General features: G+C 46.9%; 1 protein-coding gene across 1 annotated transcript in view; it reads right to left on the bottom strand.

Annotated features, from left to right (window-relative positions):
- Window positions 1-9,141: 9,141 nt before the first annotated feature.
- Window positions 9,142-17,197, bottom strand: part of LOC147691984 (cytochrome P450 2G1-like) — a 339,761-nt gene continuing 331,705 nt past the window's right edge. The window contains exons 11-12 of the transcript XR_015299981.1: window positions 9,961-10,817; window positions 9,142-9,903 (exon numbers count right to left, since the gene is read on the bottom strand). The gene's annotated coding sequence lies outside the window, so the exon portion shown is untranslated. The remainder of the gene's footprint in view (window positions 9,904-9,960; window positions 10,818-17,197) is intronic.

The following is a 17,197-nucleotide window of genomic DNA, read 5'->3' as shown; positions in this document are numbered from 1 at the left end:
GGAAATCTTTCAAGATCGCTACCGACTTCCTTCGGGAGCATGAAACGCAGTACTCCTGGGGGCACCCCTTCCGCCTGATCTTCAGGTGGAACGGTGTCTTACATCAACTTCGGTCCCTTCAAGATGTTTGCGAGGTGCTGGCCCTCACTGCAACAGACACGGATACCCCGGCCCCGCGACGGAGGCGCAGCAATCGTAACGGCTGGCAGCGAGCTGAGGGGGGGGCCTCTCCCCCGGCGGAGCGCCCGGGCTCGCCTGCAATCCGGGCTGAAATGGCGGCTGCCATCCAGGAGGCCTCCAGAGTGGCGGCGAATGGCGAAGTGGCCTTGACGGCCTGAACTCACTCCGGGGGGAGTCTACTTTAGCACATACTTATTGCAGGTGCGGGGTTTCGGGGGGTGGCCCGGGAGGAAGGGCGAGTGCTGAAGGTGGTGGCTGGACGTCCACTAGGTTGACTTTCCACGGCCTTGCCCGTTTTGGGCCGGACTGGGACAATGTCTTTTTTGAGAAGTTTGAGAAGCGGGGGAAGGGGTTGGGGCGGACGGGCAGCTGTTTTGATTTTGGGACCTGGAGGGGGGGCCAGTAGCGGGGGGTGGTGTGGATTTGCTGGTGTAGGGGCGGGGGGGGGGTTTTTGGTCGTGGGGTGTTGGGGTTCGGGGACTGTACTGTGCCAATGGTTGATTCAACGGTGCTCTGTTTTGAGGTCTCGGAGGGTGCCTTCTGTGTTTGCTGACGGGGCTTTGCCTTTTGATATGTGCTCCCTGAACTCTCTCTTTAATGGCTCTTAAGGTGCTTACTCTCAATGTGAAAGGGCTGAATAATCCGGTTAAGCGGCGGGCAGTGTTATCCCTGTTGGAAAACTCACAAGCGGATATCTGCCTGCTGCAGGAGACCCACTTGCTGGCTAAGGACTGCTCGCGGATGCGAACCCCCAAGTTCCCCACACAGCTATTTTCCTCCAGCACTTCCAAGACGGCAGGGGTGGCCATTTTGTTTTCTAGAAGGTTCGGGGGCGAGGTTGTGAGCAAGGTGGCGGAGCAGAAAGGAAGACTCCTGGTATATAGAATCAAGGTGGGGGGCTTAGCACTGACTGTAGGCTCCGTTTACTGCCCCAATGATCATCAGGACCAATTCTTACACAGGGCCTTGGACGACGTTGCATTCACCTCTGATAGGCACATAGTGTTGGGGGGGGATTTGAATCTGGTTTTTGACGCGACGCTGGATAGGTCTGTGCAGCGGCGCCAGCAGTTGGGTGAGCTTTCGGGCTCGATTCGAACTCGACTTGCGGAGCTGGACCTGCATGACATGTGGCGCTGCCTCCACCCCACCACCAGCGCATATTCTTATTTCTCACACGCCCATAGATCTTATGCGCGCTTAGACCACCTCCTAGTGTCGGGCCCGCTGCTTCTTTTGGCTTCGAATGCGGACATGGGGGTCCTTTCTCTTTCCGATCACGCCCCAGTTGAGGGCACTTTCACTCTTCCGCCGGTGGCTAGGTCGAGGGGGGTCTGGAGGCTCCGAGATACGCTTTTGCATAGGCGGTCGGTGGTGGATCAGATCAGGGCGGCCATTTTGGATTTTCAGACCGTGAACGATAATGGGGACACTTCCCGTGCGACACAGTGGGCGGCCCTAAAGGCCGTGCTCCGAGGCGAATTTATCGCGATTTCCGCTGCCGAGAATAGGGACCGGCAACTTAAGAGAGATGAGCTCACCCAGCGGGTGAGGGAGCTGGAACAGGTTCATCACAGGACAGGGGCCCCCAGGGTGTGGAGGCAGCGCGGAAGCTCCTGGCAGCCCTAGACACGGATCGGGCGGAGTACGCAGTGCTCCGCCTGAAGCACAAATATTACACAGGGGGCGATCGGTGTGGGCGGCTCCTGGCTAACAAACTCAGGGTGCAGCACCAGCAGCACCGAGTGAAGGAACTGCTGGACCCGGCCGGAGGCAGAGTCACGACCGATGAACACATAGCGGATGTCTTCCGCGGCTTTTATGCGGACCTCTACTCCGGGGAGCCACCTTCGGCCCAGGCTGAGGGGGACTACCTGGACTCGGTTCCGCTTCCGTCGTTGACTCAGGATCAGGCTCAGTATCTGGAGCGTGACATACGCATTGAGGAGGTGGTTACGGCGATATCCCGGCTCAAACTGGGCAAGGCCCCGGGTCCGGATGGCTTCATCCCGCTGTTTTACAAAACCTTCTGTCAGGAGCTGGCGCCTCTGTTGACTCGCCTTTTTAACTCCTTCGCAGAGCCGGGAGCCATCCCCTCCGAATTTCTCCAGGCCACGGTCTCAGTGATCCCTAAGCCGGGCAAGGACAGGACCGCTTGTGGGTCCTATCGTCCCATTTCGCTGCTGAACACCGATTTGAAGGTGTTCACCAGTATCTTAGCGGCACGCTTGGCGTTGCATCTCCCCGGTATGGTTGACTCGGACCAAGCGGGCTTCGTGCCCGGTAGGCAAACGGTAGACAATACGAAGAGGGTGACGCACATTCTCGAGAAGGCTTCTAGGATCCCTGGAGAGAGGATGCTCCTGTCCATTGACGCGGAGAAAGCTTTTGACAGGGTGCACTGGCCCTACCTTGAGAAAGTCCTGAACAAATTTGGGATAGGGGAGAAGTTTCGTCGCCTGATCTTTAACTGCTACCGGTTCCCATCTGCGGTGGTCCGGGTGAACGGCGGCAGCTCTCGACCCTTCCCCATTGAACGGGGCACGAGACAGGGATGCCCGCTCTCCCCTTTGCTCTTTGCCTTGTACATGGAACCATTTGCCCAGAGGGTTAGGCAGAACCCTGACATTATCGGTGTCCAGATGGGCGGGTTTCGCCACGCGATTAGCCTGTACGCGGACGATGTCATTCTGACGCTGGATGACCCGCGGAGATCGCTACCGGCCTGTGTGGAGGAACTGAACTTATTCGCTGATGTGGCGGGCTTTAAGGTGAACCTGGGTAAGTCGGCCTCCCTGGACATCTCGCTATCTGCTGCCACTAGAGTGGAACTGCAGAGGCTTTACCCTCTGAGCTGGTCCAAGGACCAGATCCCGTATTTGGGGATCCTGCTGGCGCCCTCCCTCCCGGAGATGGTTAAGGCCAATTACGCAGCTCTAGGCACTAAAATCAAGGAGGAATTGGGCCGGTGGGATAAAGGCACGCTGTCGCTACTGGGTAGGGTGGCCGCGGTGAAGATGACCCTTCTGCCTCAGGTGCTTTACCTCTTCAGAGCATTGCCGCTCCACCCTCCTGCGGGGTGGCTCGCGGAGACTCAGACTGCCATTTTGCGATTCGTGTGGCAGGGCCGCAGGCCGAGGATCAAGAGGGGCATCGCTATGCTCTCGCCGGAATCCGGAGGGCTGGGGATACCGGATTTACGGAAATATTTTCAGGCCGCTCAGCTCCGATACCTCGTGGAATGGAGCCGGTGGGAATCTGATAAACATTGGTTGTTCCAAGATCAGGCGGTGGCGGGTAGGACGCTGCAGGAGGTACCATTCCTGAGGCGAGCCCATCGACCCCCCAATCTTTACGCGTCTTTGGTGACGCGGGTCCCGCTCCAGACGTGGGACTCGGTGGCTGCCAGATGCGAGTTGACTACCTTCCCCTCTCCCTTCACGCCGCTCATTGGCAACCCGGACTTCGGCCCGGGGCTGGAACAGGGAGCCTATGAACGCTGGCGGGTGGCCCGCTGCTGCACTCTGTACCACTTGTACTCCCCCGAGGGAGTTGTCTCCTTCCAGGACTTGCAGAGGGATTACGGCCTTCCTGAGACGGAACGCATGCGATACATGCAGGCGCGCCACTGGGCATTACAACCCCAAGTGCGCGACGCGGCACACAGGGAAATCACGGAGTATGAGCGTTGGTTAATTACTCGCACGTCGGACGCCAAACTGATCTCGGACCTGTATAGAATGCTGCAGCCCCCCTCATTTCACATTCACAACCCTGGTCGGGAACGATGGGAGCGAGAGCTTGGACGCGATCTGAGTCATAAAGAATGGGACCACATCTCCTACCGTGCGCGCCACTCGGCCTACCACACGGGTCTTACGGAGACCTTTACTAAAATCTCGACCTACTGGTACCGCACTCCGGAGAAACTGCACGAGATGGATAGGGCGATACCGGGGACGTGCTGGCGCAACTGTGGCAACACTGGTACACTGACACACATACTGTGGGATTGCCCCCTGCTGGCTCCGTACTGGGAAGAGGTCCTGAGCGAGGTTGACAAATGCTTTGGGATAGAACTGCCTAGGTTCCCGGCCTATGTCCTGTTGGGGTTGCCGAATGGGTTGATGTATCCCCTTAGGTCCAAGAGGGGTAGACAGATCGCAATTGCGTTGGGGTCAGCGGTGCAGAATATTCTCATACACTGGCGCACTACAACACTTCCCTCTGTAGTTGGTTGGCTGCACAGATTGTGGCATGTTCTTGGAATGGAAAAGATGTCCTTAGTGGCCCTGGGGGATACTGATACCTTTGAGGAATTGTGGGAGCCCTTTCACAGCCTGTTATGTTCTGAGTTTCGAGAGATTACCTGCCCTAGATATCTGCGGTTGTTGAGGCTGACGCCGCCGCCGGGCCCGCCTGCCTGAGTGGGTGGGGTTGGTGTTGCATAGTAGTGATTCATGGAGAGTTCACAGAGGCGGGGACTGTAGATGCTGGCACAGTACAGGGGGTGGGTCGGGGTATGGTAGTTGGGGGTTCAGTTTGGTTGGGTAGGTTTTTTGGAGCGGGGTTGTTTCTCCTCCCTTCACCCCCCCCCCCCCCCCCCTTTTTTCTTTTTTGCTTCCCCATGCGTTCTTTCTTTTGTTACTTCCCTCCTGATTTTTTTTCCTCTCCTCATACCTCCACCCCCCTCCCCTTCCCCCCCCCCCCTCCCCTCCCCTCGTCGTTTGTCCGTGCCCACAGGTGCTGAAGCTATGCTTCCGAGTCGGACGGAGCCTCTTGCAAAATTGTAACTGTATTATTGTATTGGCTGTATGATGCGCACTGGTGCGCGGATCTTGTGGGTCACCTGTTTCTCACCCCTCTGTGTCCTATCCCACCCTGCTTCAATAAAATACTTTAAACCTAAAAAGGATGGTCTGTTTGAACTAAAATACTTTAATATAAATCCAGTTGCTGTAGTTCTGAAGGGATTGGGTATGTTTCCAAACTGTTATGAACTTTACCTGAAGGCATGATACTATGGTCCAGTTGTCCAAGGCAGTAATTGCAGATTACATGGTATTTCCAGAGATAATATATTTCTTCTGCAAATAGAGAGTTGGATTTCTCACACCAATTCATCCCCGTTTTCATTTTTTGTCAAGGAGACCAAACATTTCAGAAATTGCATCTTAACATTTGAGAATATCTATTTTATAATTAGCTTAGTCCACTATTGGATTTTCGGATTCATTCAGAATGAAGGCAACTTCTAGACAATTATTATTCTCAGAGAGAGCATCACCGTATTTAGATTGGATGTAGTCATAATATTATTGACTTGTGCTGGATTACAGTGAAGTAGAGCAGAATTGTTTTCTTCCAAATACAATGATAGTGCTTGGACAAAGTATAATGTTTGCCCAAGTTTTCTTACCATTGAATGATAGTTGGAGAGTATTTTGATATAATGGAATATGGTATCACACATGTGATTTCTCAAAAAACCTAAAGATTGTCCTTGGAGGTTAGTAATGGTTTGAAATAGGCAGGCTTCTATGTTTTGTAGACTTTTTTTTAGTAGTGATGACATTTTATATAATATTAGAAATGTCCCTAGTTCAGACTGGATGCATATATTTTATTACAAATAGAAGAGCATTTCCATTCATATATGGGGTTCTGTTTCTGCCATGCAAATCTTGATTAGGAGCATGCCTGAAATTGGTCCTGGTTCGCCACTGTGCTGCTTTAACCAGACAACGCTATTGTTATTTTGGGCACCGCATGGGGCTTAATCATTTCTTGGAATTTTTGATTTAGGCACCATCTTCATTTTGTCCGCTGTGATGGTGATTGGTCCCAGAACCACTAAGACCAGATCTTATTGCATCAAAGGCAATCCCCTTAGCCATGTTACTACTTTCCCTTACCTCAGAGTACTGTTTGGCTACTCCTTTTCCTGGTAACTCCTGATAATGGCAAGAGGGCCTATGCTTACCTGGAACATTGCTTCTTTGTTTGATTTTGCAATTAGGTTGGGGAATAAATCTATCAAGGTTATTATAGAGGTCTATAAAGCAAAATGTGTCTCTATCGCTGCCTATGACAGCGACCTTTGGGGGTTTTCCAATGTGCCTTGCCTTTAGGTCCTTGAAAATAAGCTCTTAAGAAGGCTCCTTTCTCTTCCCCAGAGATTATCCACTACAATCATATAGGAGGTACTAGGTATTTATTGTTTAGATGATATCTTGCTGTTACAGCCACTACTTTGCTACTGAGCAACCAGTCTCCCCTGGTTAAATAACATCAGGAACAGTTTTCCTAAAATGGGTCCATCTGAGATTTTTCAACTTTCAGAGATTCTAGTTGCTGAGGATATTATTTGGATTAAGAGAACCGTCATGATTTAGAGGGCTAGTAAGGGATCTCTATCAGCTAGGAACAGAACCTCTGGGAGAGCCTTCCCAGCTCTCCTGACTCCCCCTTTTAATTGAACTGTATCTTTTATTTGATAGGCCTGACCATCACAGACTTCTTTAGACATGTTTTAGGTTGAATTTATTACATCATTTGTTAGTAGTCCCTTGAGGCAGCTCATTTGGCTCAACTATTATGTTATTGTGATCATTTCTCAGGGAACACTGCACTTTATTACGTGTTGGACCTTTTTTTAAAAAAGATTACAAAATTTTTTTTTGTACCTCTATTTACTGAGAAGTGTTATGCACAAGTTTGACCTCCTTTTTTTCTTAATGTGACTACCAGATGTATTTACTTGTATTATCTGGCTCGCTTTCAAACAGGCACCATTCGTTTGCAAAAACATTTAATTACTTTTTGAAGTTCTTGACTGTATTAAAATGTGTTATTTTATCTATTCCGATAAAAAATGAATATTGATAATAACTGACATTGACTAGATATTGTATTTTGATGAATTTATTTTCTTTTTTCTCCTACTACATTTCCATGTAAGACTTCATAACACCGGCCTTAATGTGTGACTGAAATGATATAATTATTCTGTTGATGGTAACTCTCTTCATAATGTATGGTTCAGTGCTTAACATATGTGTCCAAGTTCTCTGAGAAATGCCACAGAGGTTTAGTCTTGTTAGTTGTTTCTTGGATAGTTAATGTACTTTATAGGTTGTTATATATCAGCCAATGGTTTTGATGTAATTACTTAATTAAGAAAATGAAGTTTTCTTTTGATATGAAATGCTATTTCAACAATATGTTAAACATATTTTTTCAGTATGTGTTTCTCTGTCTTTTTCCATATCAAAGGAAGTCTTTGCAGCAGATTTCTCAGAACACATGTTTTAAAATGCTCTGCAGTGATACTTCTGATCTTGTACCTTCTTGTAAAAGTGTACATTCTTCTTGAATAGGTAGCATTTTCTTTGTTGGAGTAGCTAACTGTTAATTGTGCTCTCTTGATCAATTGCTTGCTATTAATATTATCACTATTGAGGTTTGGGTGTAGAAACCTTTGATAATTTTACTGTGGACTTAGCAGGACTATTGTTTTTCTATAAATGTCTTCATTCTCCCTGTTCAATTGTTCCCCTCCCTCTGGTGTACAATTTCATTTTTTGCTTCTCTTGGTCATGTTAAGGCATTGTGTTCAATGTGGGCAAATCTGTTTTTTAGAAAAGACATAAAAAATAATGGTTATAGTATTATTTGTCCTACTACAAATGTTAATTTGTTTACATTTATTTTGCTGTATTATTTCTATAATAGTATTTCCTAAAGAAATGTACCTGTTTTATTTTGAACTATATAGATGGAGGTGATGAGGTATAATTTCCAATTTCTCTGTAATGTCTTTGAAGAAGAATTAGAGTTGTATTGCTTTCCAGAAGTCAGCAGAGTGTCAATGCTTGTTAGTGTCATTGAGTAGTGGGCTTTGTTGATAGCCCACCTTGTGTTATTAACTAACCGTGTAATGCTTTATTAATTAATTCCATTCCTTATTTACTTTTCTATTTATTTTCATTATCATGTGACTATAACTGTGTGTTTTGCATGCCTTTCTGATACTTTTTAAACATCATTGCTGCAGTCTAGCTTATTTTCATACCTTATTTTGTTTTTTGGTAGTATTGTGCTACATTAGTAACCCAGATTGTATTAAAGCCAATAATTGTCCTTCTTTCAAGTTGTTGGTATGAAGTAGTTTCCTAATGGTCAATAATTTTTTATAAATATATTTTTATTGCAGATAAAATTTACAGTTGTACATAGGTCAACGATAAGGCAATCGGTGATGGTAACACCGATGGTGAGGTAGTGCTGTTACACGGCCATTCAGCCCACAACCCGGGGGTCGGGCGGCTATTTGTAACTAAACGATAATCGTGGGTCTTGTGGTTACCCAAATACGACCAGTTATAACACAAAATTTCACATATGCTTTTCTAAAGGAAAGAACCCCTCCCCCCCCCGCCCCCCCACAACTCAACAAATCTCACCCAGAGGTCCTAATGGTCAATCATGTAAGACGTTTTATATTTTCTTTGTCTGCCTTTCGGCTCCTTATGCTTGTATGCCATAATTTACATAAAAACCCAGAACAAATGGAATGTGTGGTCTAAATATAATGACTGTCTTTACATTTTGAAAGGGCTTTGATTAACTAATTTGATTGTGTTTTGTCATTGCAATGCAGCATGGTGTACCTCAAACGTTCTGGTGTATATTGCCCCAGCAAAGTTATTAGCAAGCACAAATCTGAGGAATATCAATTACTGGGATTCCTAGCTATAACTACAGGGTGGCTAGATCCACTCTAATATATCATCACGGTACATGTAAGGGGATGCAAGTACAGTAATCCGGTACAAACCTACCGTCATGCTATTTTGGTACTCAATATTTTTGCCAAAAGATTTTGGTCCCGTAATATTCTGTAGTCAATATTAGGTTGAATACTGTGGCATGCTGAGCAAAAAATGAAAGACTAGGATGTAATCTGCATATTCGCCATTGGCTAAGATTTATTAAAGCATTTTATTCACCACAATTTTGTTCTCTTCATTGCAAAGATTAATCCAGAATTTAATTAGCAAATAATACAGGAACCACATTACTTTTTGTTGACTGAAAAATGGTGCATACATTGGGGACTGACAATGATCGTATTAAAATGAGAAAAAAAGGAACATAATTATTGGACATACTTTAGAAACACTTCAATTACTCTCTTATAAAAATAGAGGAATTACTAAAACCCCGCCCCCTCGAAGGAGGCTGAACTATAAAAGGAAGTTGCCCACTTCCATTCAAAAAAAGGGAAGGAGTCATACTCTTCTTGCATTAAATTTAACAAATACAAGGTTTTATCAACAGAACACATATCATAGAGGGCATCTGGAGCATATATATGCTTTGGTCCAGAGACATCTTCCTTCTTAACAAAGGTCTGTCATTTTTTTCACCTAAATGCAGTGAAATTTTGAACATCAAGTTGAAGAGATGCCTTTTGTTTGCAAGAGCAATCTAAGGCATGTTTCATTGCAAACCTTAATATTAATCCTTTTCACCACAGACATCATTGCTGCACAACATTTTAGTTAGTAATTTCCTGCTAGTTCAATTAATCAATCAGGGTTTGAAAAGTACAGCAACTTGTGGGTCTCAGGCACTGGTGGGGTTGGAAGGGGAACTGGGGTTCAATCAAAGAGCCAGGTCTTGAGATCCTTCCTGAATTGGGTCAGCAGCTGGGATTGTCTGAAGTGGAGAGGCAGGGTGTGTTCCTGTCAAGCAACAGTCTATGATTACTTCCACAACCTTTTTAGCTCCACAACTACCATCGGCTGCTTGCCCTTGCAGTTTTTAAGTATGCACATTTATTTATTCATCAATTATATGCTTACTATTCATATATTGTGTAGCCCAGCTCTCAAAAGTGTCAGTTGGGTGACATTAGTGTGCCAACTATTGCGAATAAACACAATTAAAGAAATAATGAATAGATAAATATGTTAAATCTTTAATAAGGTGTTTGAGGAGCACATAATATACAATATATGAAATCAGCTTAGGATTCCGCTGCATAAAATATATTTCACAGCTTCATTGTGAGGTAATATCCCCTATATTCTGCTCCATGGGTGACAAATTAAGTTATTTTTTATATCATTTGCTCGGCATATAGAAAAATGCAAAGTTTCCTTGTCTTCTGAAGTCGCCTGTGATAGCCAACAATGCTTCCTTTACGATCTCATAACTGTGATGCACCAGCATTTTGTCTCAGTATTTTGTACAGGAGTGTACTCTTCTAGTACAGCACCTATGCTGTACATCATGAACAAACCTTTGGATTAAGGTGCAAAGTATGTGTGTGGCACTAAGCAGCCTAAAAAGATGTCTGCTCTTGGGAAGTGAGAAGCAGCACCTTATCTTGTAAGATAGGGCACTACCCTGCACTCACACTCTCATGCAACACAGCATAGCAACTTTGGTTGCTGCGGTGCATTGAATGAAATGTGCCCCATTATGCCAATGCTGAAAAATGTGGAGATGGCTGTAGCGAGTTGTGCAAAAAACTGGCTTTATTGGTTTCTTTGCCTTTATATCAAACAAACACTCACAAGTGGGACCCCCTCCCAGTGATGCAAAAGAAAGTAAGTAACAAGTACATCCTGGAACATAAGACACATGAAAAATAATGTGCTCTCTATGGTAAAAAATGGTAAGATTAGTATAACACCTGTTTGGTGTATTTAATTTACCTATCAGTCCCCAGTAAAGTGGTATCACATATACTCGGGCCAGTACATTAAAAGCTACTGGTGGGCTTGCAGTGCTGCTTGCGCCACCCAAAAAAGTAGCCTTTCAAACCTGTCCCAGGCCTCTGTCATCACAGGGCCTGTGCGCGGAGTTTACTGACGCTGTGACGTGGCACATATTGTGGTTGCCACATCCGTGACACCCCTTTTACTACATATCAGTCACCCCTAAGGTCAGTCCTAGCCAGTCCTATGGTCAGGTTGAAATTTAGGTAAAAGGTAGGACATGTGCCTTAACTGTGTGGTATGTCCTGGTAGTGACAAACAGCCATTTTGGTTTCTCACTGCTGTGAGGCTGCCCTTTCATAGGAATACATTGGGGATCCCCTGATAAGTGTTTCAGTTGTAATTCCTGATATGAGAGGTGGTATGTTTGGAATATTGGTATTAAATGCTGCGTAATGGTGTGCACAGATATATCACCACTATGTTAGAAATGCCACTTTTTTCAAAGTGGGCATTTCTGTGTGCTCTGTCTCTTTGTGCCTGCCTGTTGTGTATTGCATGTCGGCTCTGGAGTGACAGGGGCTGGGAAGGTGCAGTGGCTTCAGACGGGCTGTCTGAGTCAGCGCTAGGCTGAATAGGCCCATCTGCATTTGGAGTGGTGAGAGGAGTAGCACCTAAGACTGAATGGGACTGTGCCTGCATTCCACAATGTTGGCTCTGCCCCCTGTGGTGTGTCTGGGGCCAGAGCCTACACTTGCAAAGGAGATTGTTGTGCACTGGGTTAAAATGTTAAGTGTCCCCCTGAACTGGGTTGGACCGGGCACTGAGCCCTGTGCCAGAAGGAGAACAAAACACACTCATAGTATAAATATTGGGGCTATGACCCCATGTTGTTTGGACCTGCTTGGAACTGACATACTGCAAAAAGACTGCTGGGTACCAGAAGGTACCACCTCCAAGGACTACCTGCTGCCTGCTGGGTGGCTCAGAGGACTGCCCCTCTGCTAGGGGACCCTGTGTGTTGGCCTGCTTGGTCCCTGACCTCCACTCCATTGATCTCTTAGGTCCTGGGATCTAGCCCAGCAATGCTAGGAGAATTAGCGCCAGGCTTTGACTTTATCTTTGTTTTTCCCCTGCCAACTTTGTGAGGAGCACTGTGCCTTGAAACCAATTTTCACCAGAGGCACTTTTCACTTCCCTGAGGGGAGGAGTGTTGGCGTAGCTCTACTCCTTCTCAACTGTGTGGGAGCACCTTGCCTTGAAACCAATTTTCATTAGAGGCACCCATGGATTTTAAAAGAGCGGCAGCATGCAGGATCTTTGGCATTTCCTCGCAACCTCGCTGAAACCGGAAGCCAGGCACAGGTGAAGGGAAGCTAGGCGGCTGTTGCCTTGATGTTGGCGGGCACCCACAGTGAAAAGAAGTAGAGCCTTGTGGGCTGCAATCAGCTGTAGGCCACCAGAGTGCAACAGCGAGAGGAGATTGCGGCGAGAGCCTACCCTGCATTTGTGGGTCGAAGGAGGGAGACCCCAAGCCAGGAGCAGAAGAGATCCACTGGCGTCATGCAGCAGGCTGGATTCAGCGAGGGAGGCTGCGCTCCCGTCTTTGTGTCGCCGCACGAGAGTAGCTGCCCCCACCTGGATACAGAGACTGGCCTGCGAGCACCTGGAGTACAGGGTAAGTCTGGGTAGCATGGACAGCCAGCTATCCTACTCCTGATGGGGGCGCCTCAGATACGGGCGTGCGAGTCTCATTGGCCTGCACAGAGGGGCTGAGCCCAACCCTAAACCGCAACTTGACAGGGCAGTGCCTGTTTTTATTCTGATGTTAAGAGTTTTGTTGTCATGAGGCAAATCCCTTACTACCCAAATCACCATAGAAAGAAACAACAACAAAGCTTAATATTGTGCGGTTGTTATATCTGTGTTTTTGACTGATAGTATCCACCTCTGTATAAATTTTACTAACATTTCACCCTTCGCATTGGGGCCTTCTTCCATTTTACTGCCACTACGTTTTCAATATAAGGACTCAGAAGAAAATGCTGTTTGATAGATACATAAATGAATTATTGGCTGGCTATATGCGGACCAGGAATGCACCGTAATCCCTCACCCAGTTCTTGCAATATCCCGCTAGTGTACTGAGAAACGCGGGGTGTATCAGCAATTCTATTACAAAACCTGAGCGAAGGTAATACCGCTGAGATACGTTAAGCGACTCCTTAAGCGCCCACACCACCATTCATGCAAGGGTGGAGGGGGCTGAGAGGGAGGGGGGAGTTGAGAATTAAAGTTTGTAGATTGGGATAGTGGGTGTAAAAGAAAAGCGGATGCAGGAATCCTTTAATAGTCGGACATGATCGTGTCTACATCCCATCCTTGATCATCGCCGCCCGACCTCCGGGTTGTGGGCTAATTGGCTGCGTAATGAGACCTTTACTGTATCTTTGATGGCAATCGATGATGTTATAATAGTTGACCGGCATAACTGTGTAAAAGAATATCTGCAATAAAAATATATTTAAAAAAAAAAAAAAAAACCTGAGCGAAACTCATGCCCGGTCCTCCTGTTTGCACCACTGAACGTGGTAAATGCATGATGCAAATCTCTAAGTCATATTTATGAAGCCACTCATAGCCACTTTGCATGGCTTTGAATGGTTTCATAAATATGGAGTAATGCGACACAGCAGAAATTGCCACTTTGCCTTCCTCTGCAGAAGGGACACGTTGCAGTGGGTGTTCCCATGCAACTCCCATGGTTTGTGATGCATTCCTAGATTTACAACGACTTGTTAACCTTGGAATGTATCAAAATCTTTCACCTCCCCAAGGGAGGCACAACAATGAGAAATATCTTTATTTCTCCCAGTAGTTTTCTCTTTCTATATGTGCAGCACACATAGAAAGAGGAAAAAGCCTCTCAGGATTGTTTTTGTGCAGGAAGGTGCCCCTTACTGCCCAAAAACAATCCTCCATGCAACAGGGTGCCTGCATTGGCGCTAGGCTGACGAAATGGCGCCAGCACTGGGGGAAAAGACAGAAATGGACCGTATTGGATAAATACGGTGCATTCCTGCCCTTTCCCTGTGATGCAGGGCAGCATAGCAACATAACTTGTAGCGCTGCCCTATGCTACCATTACCGTATATATACCTATAAGTTTGAAAACTTCACTATATCTCTCCTTCATGCACAAGTACTTTTAATATGTGCAGCCTGCTTTGGAGCCACTGCAATTATGCAGCAATGGAGGACAAAATTATGTTGCAGTGTTGACCACATTATGCAGGAAATAAAGGCCGCAGAGTAATGTGTGAGACATTTTCTGATACTTTATTATTTTGAATTTTTTACACATACCACCAGTCTCTGCAAAGCTTTTGCCTCATTAATACCAGTTAATCATACAAGTGTAGCAGTGAGAACGGTGACCAGTCAACCTTTGGAAACTGCCTTATACTGCACAGCAACACAAGTCACGTATTTTGAACGATGTGAGCTACAAACACATTTTTTGTTCAAACCATCAGATTATGCAGCCAATGGTTTATTATGTGGCAAATATCGCAGAGCTTTAATTAAGTGGAAAACGTTTGGAAACTAGGATATTTAGCCATTTATGTTTGAACTTCCTCATGCGGTCTCTGTTGGGTGGTATTTCTAGACACCTACAGTGCTTGGGGGGTCAAGCATGGGAGGGCCTGGATATTTTTCCGTCTTGGGCGGAGGGAGTGCGCAGCATGGTGGCAGGTGGGCAGAGTGAATTGGTCAGCCCCGCTGGAGCAAATGCTCGTTAGGAGGTGCTGGGAACACAGGGGGGTATGAAGTGGCGAGGTTTGAATCCCTTGGGTCTGTCGGGGTGCAGGGAGGAGTTGCCAGGTTGCGGTTTCTTCTGCGCCATAACGCAGATGTTTGCAGCAGCGAGTGCCGAGATATGTAGTGAGAGTTTCCCTGATTGACACATGAGGAAGGATAAAGCTGTGATATATTTCCCTCTGGTAAACAAGAAAACCGAGCGAACCTTTGGAGATCTTAGTGGGCGCCTTTAGTCCTTTTAGGGGCACATGAGTGTGTACCGAACGGGGACTCTGTCCCGCGGTCTGGGATTGGATATTTTCCCCTGTGAACCTAGTTTGAAGTACCCTTGTCCTGATGAAGCCATAAGAGACGACTAGCTGAAACGCGACCGCGACTGCATCAACACTTTTTTGATAAGGAGTCCTCATAAATTCTCAATTTAATTTATATTTGTTCACATGCGACTTGATAAAAATATTTTTTTTCTTAGAGGAGGTATACCTCTGGCGCTGTATCACTTGGAGTTAGGAGTGGATACTGTGAGAATTTTGTATTTTTTCCTTTAGTGTTCTTATATATATATATAATTTATTGTATATTGTAGTGTATATATTGTAGATGTGTTGTATATATATATTGTATGTAGTATTGTACATAGAGATGAATGCTAGCTAGGTTGTTACATGGTTGTACAGTCTTTTTTGTTTGTTTATATATAGTAATTGTTAATATCATTTCACTTTTTCTTGTACGCCACCTTGTCTTTTGACATGTATATATGTTATTATAAATTTACGAACATTATTGATTTCAGATATTTGTAACCAACAGGATAATTAATTATATCTTGTTTGCAATTAAATGTTGATTGATCCCTCAGCACCAATTTCTTTACTTTTACATCTTTTGATGTTCCTTGCTTAGGTATGGGAGGGTGATTTGGGCAGAACCCTAATATTTTTCTAGTAGTGCTTCTGCGCCAGAGGCGCAGGCGATTTTGGAATGGAGTGGGGACGAAATGGAGGGGGACCCCTCCCGCTTCTGCACCCGGGTAAGTAAGGTTAGGTCGCGGTAGACAGGTCAGGGCAGTGATGGGGAGGGGGAGCGTGCCTTTTGGGGCGTGCAGGAGAGTAGGCCAGTCAGCTTTTTACGAGGTTCCAGCACACCAGTCCAAACTTTCTCTTTACAGGGTAGGCCGCGGCACGGGACAGCGGACTCGGTAGGGTGAGGTGTGGCCCGTCTGCGCTAAGGAGCAGGAAGGGTGGAGCCTTGCGCAGCACATTCCGTACCAGCAGGGGATCCCGGTGCGGCCAGCTTACGAAGGTCCGCGCGACCTCGCTGGCACCAACGTCAGGCAGAACATGATGGTCACCAGGGCCACTATACAGGAATTCTCAGGACAGTCAACGTATGGGGGAGTACCGGCGAGTACAGTCGGCTTCCCTGTCTGTAGTAAATTCAGGGGCCGCTAGGGCCGGTGTAAGCAATGTGGGGTTGGTTAAGGCCCACAGTGTTGGTTATGTGACGGAGCCTCTACAGATGGAGGAAGCGATTGTGCTGGATTATGATGAGAACAGCCCCGAAGAAGGGGAGGGGGGGGACAATGAGGAGGGGGGGCCTTTACAGGCACCAGAGACGGTGCAGCCCAGGAGGGCAGTATTGTTGGCTTCGGACCCCAAACATCACTCCAGGACACCAAACCAACGACCCCCAGCAACACCATTGACTCTTGGACCCCCATCAGCATGGAAGACACCACCCACGTCATGAGCACCATCCACTCCGGCTCTCTGTCCGACTCATGCCCCAACCACATCTTCAACAAAGCCGGCACCACCATCGCACCCCACCTGCGAACGCCATAAACAGCTCCTTCACGTCAGCGACCTTCCCTGAAAGCTGAAAACGTGCAGAGATCAAAGCCCTCCAGAAGAAACCCACAGCAGACCCCAAGGACCTCAAGAATTTCAGACCCATCTTGCTCCTACCCTTCCCGGCTAAAGTCATCGAGAAGACCGACAACAAACAGCTGGCTGCTTTCCTCGAGGACAACTAATCGATCAACCCCTCACAGTCCGGATTCCGAGCCAACCACAGAACCGAGACCGGCCTCATCGCAGCCACAGACGACATCAGAACCCAGATAGACAATGGGGAAACAGCTGCCCCCATCCTCCTAGACCTCTCAGCAGCCTTTGACACCATATGCCACCGCACTCTAATACACCGCCTCAGCAACATTGGAATCCAGGGAAAGGATTCCTGGAATGGAAAGGCTCTGGAATGGTTCATCTCGTTCCTTTCCGGAAGAACCCAGAGAGTCTGCCTCCCCCCCCTTCTGCTCCAAGGCCACCGAGATCATCTGCGGCGTCCCTCAGGATGACCAAACAAGTCAACGCTGTCTCATCCTCATGCTTCAACACCTTGAGAATGCTTCGAAAGATCTTCCAGTGAATCCCCACAGAAACCAGAAGAACAGTCAC

Source organism: Lissotriton vulgaris, chromosome 9 (genome assembly GCF_964263255.1).
Source record: "Lissotriton vulgaris chromosome 9, aLisVul1.2, whole genome shotgun sequence".
Lineage (NCBI taxonomy): Eukaryota > Metazoa > Chordata > Amphibia > Caudata > Salamandridae > Lissotriton > Lissotriton vulgaris.
The sequence above is the reverse complement of the archived record's forward strand: the minus strand, read 5'-3'. Positions and strand labels throughout refer to the sequence as shown.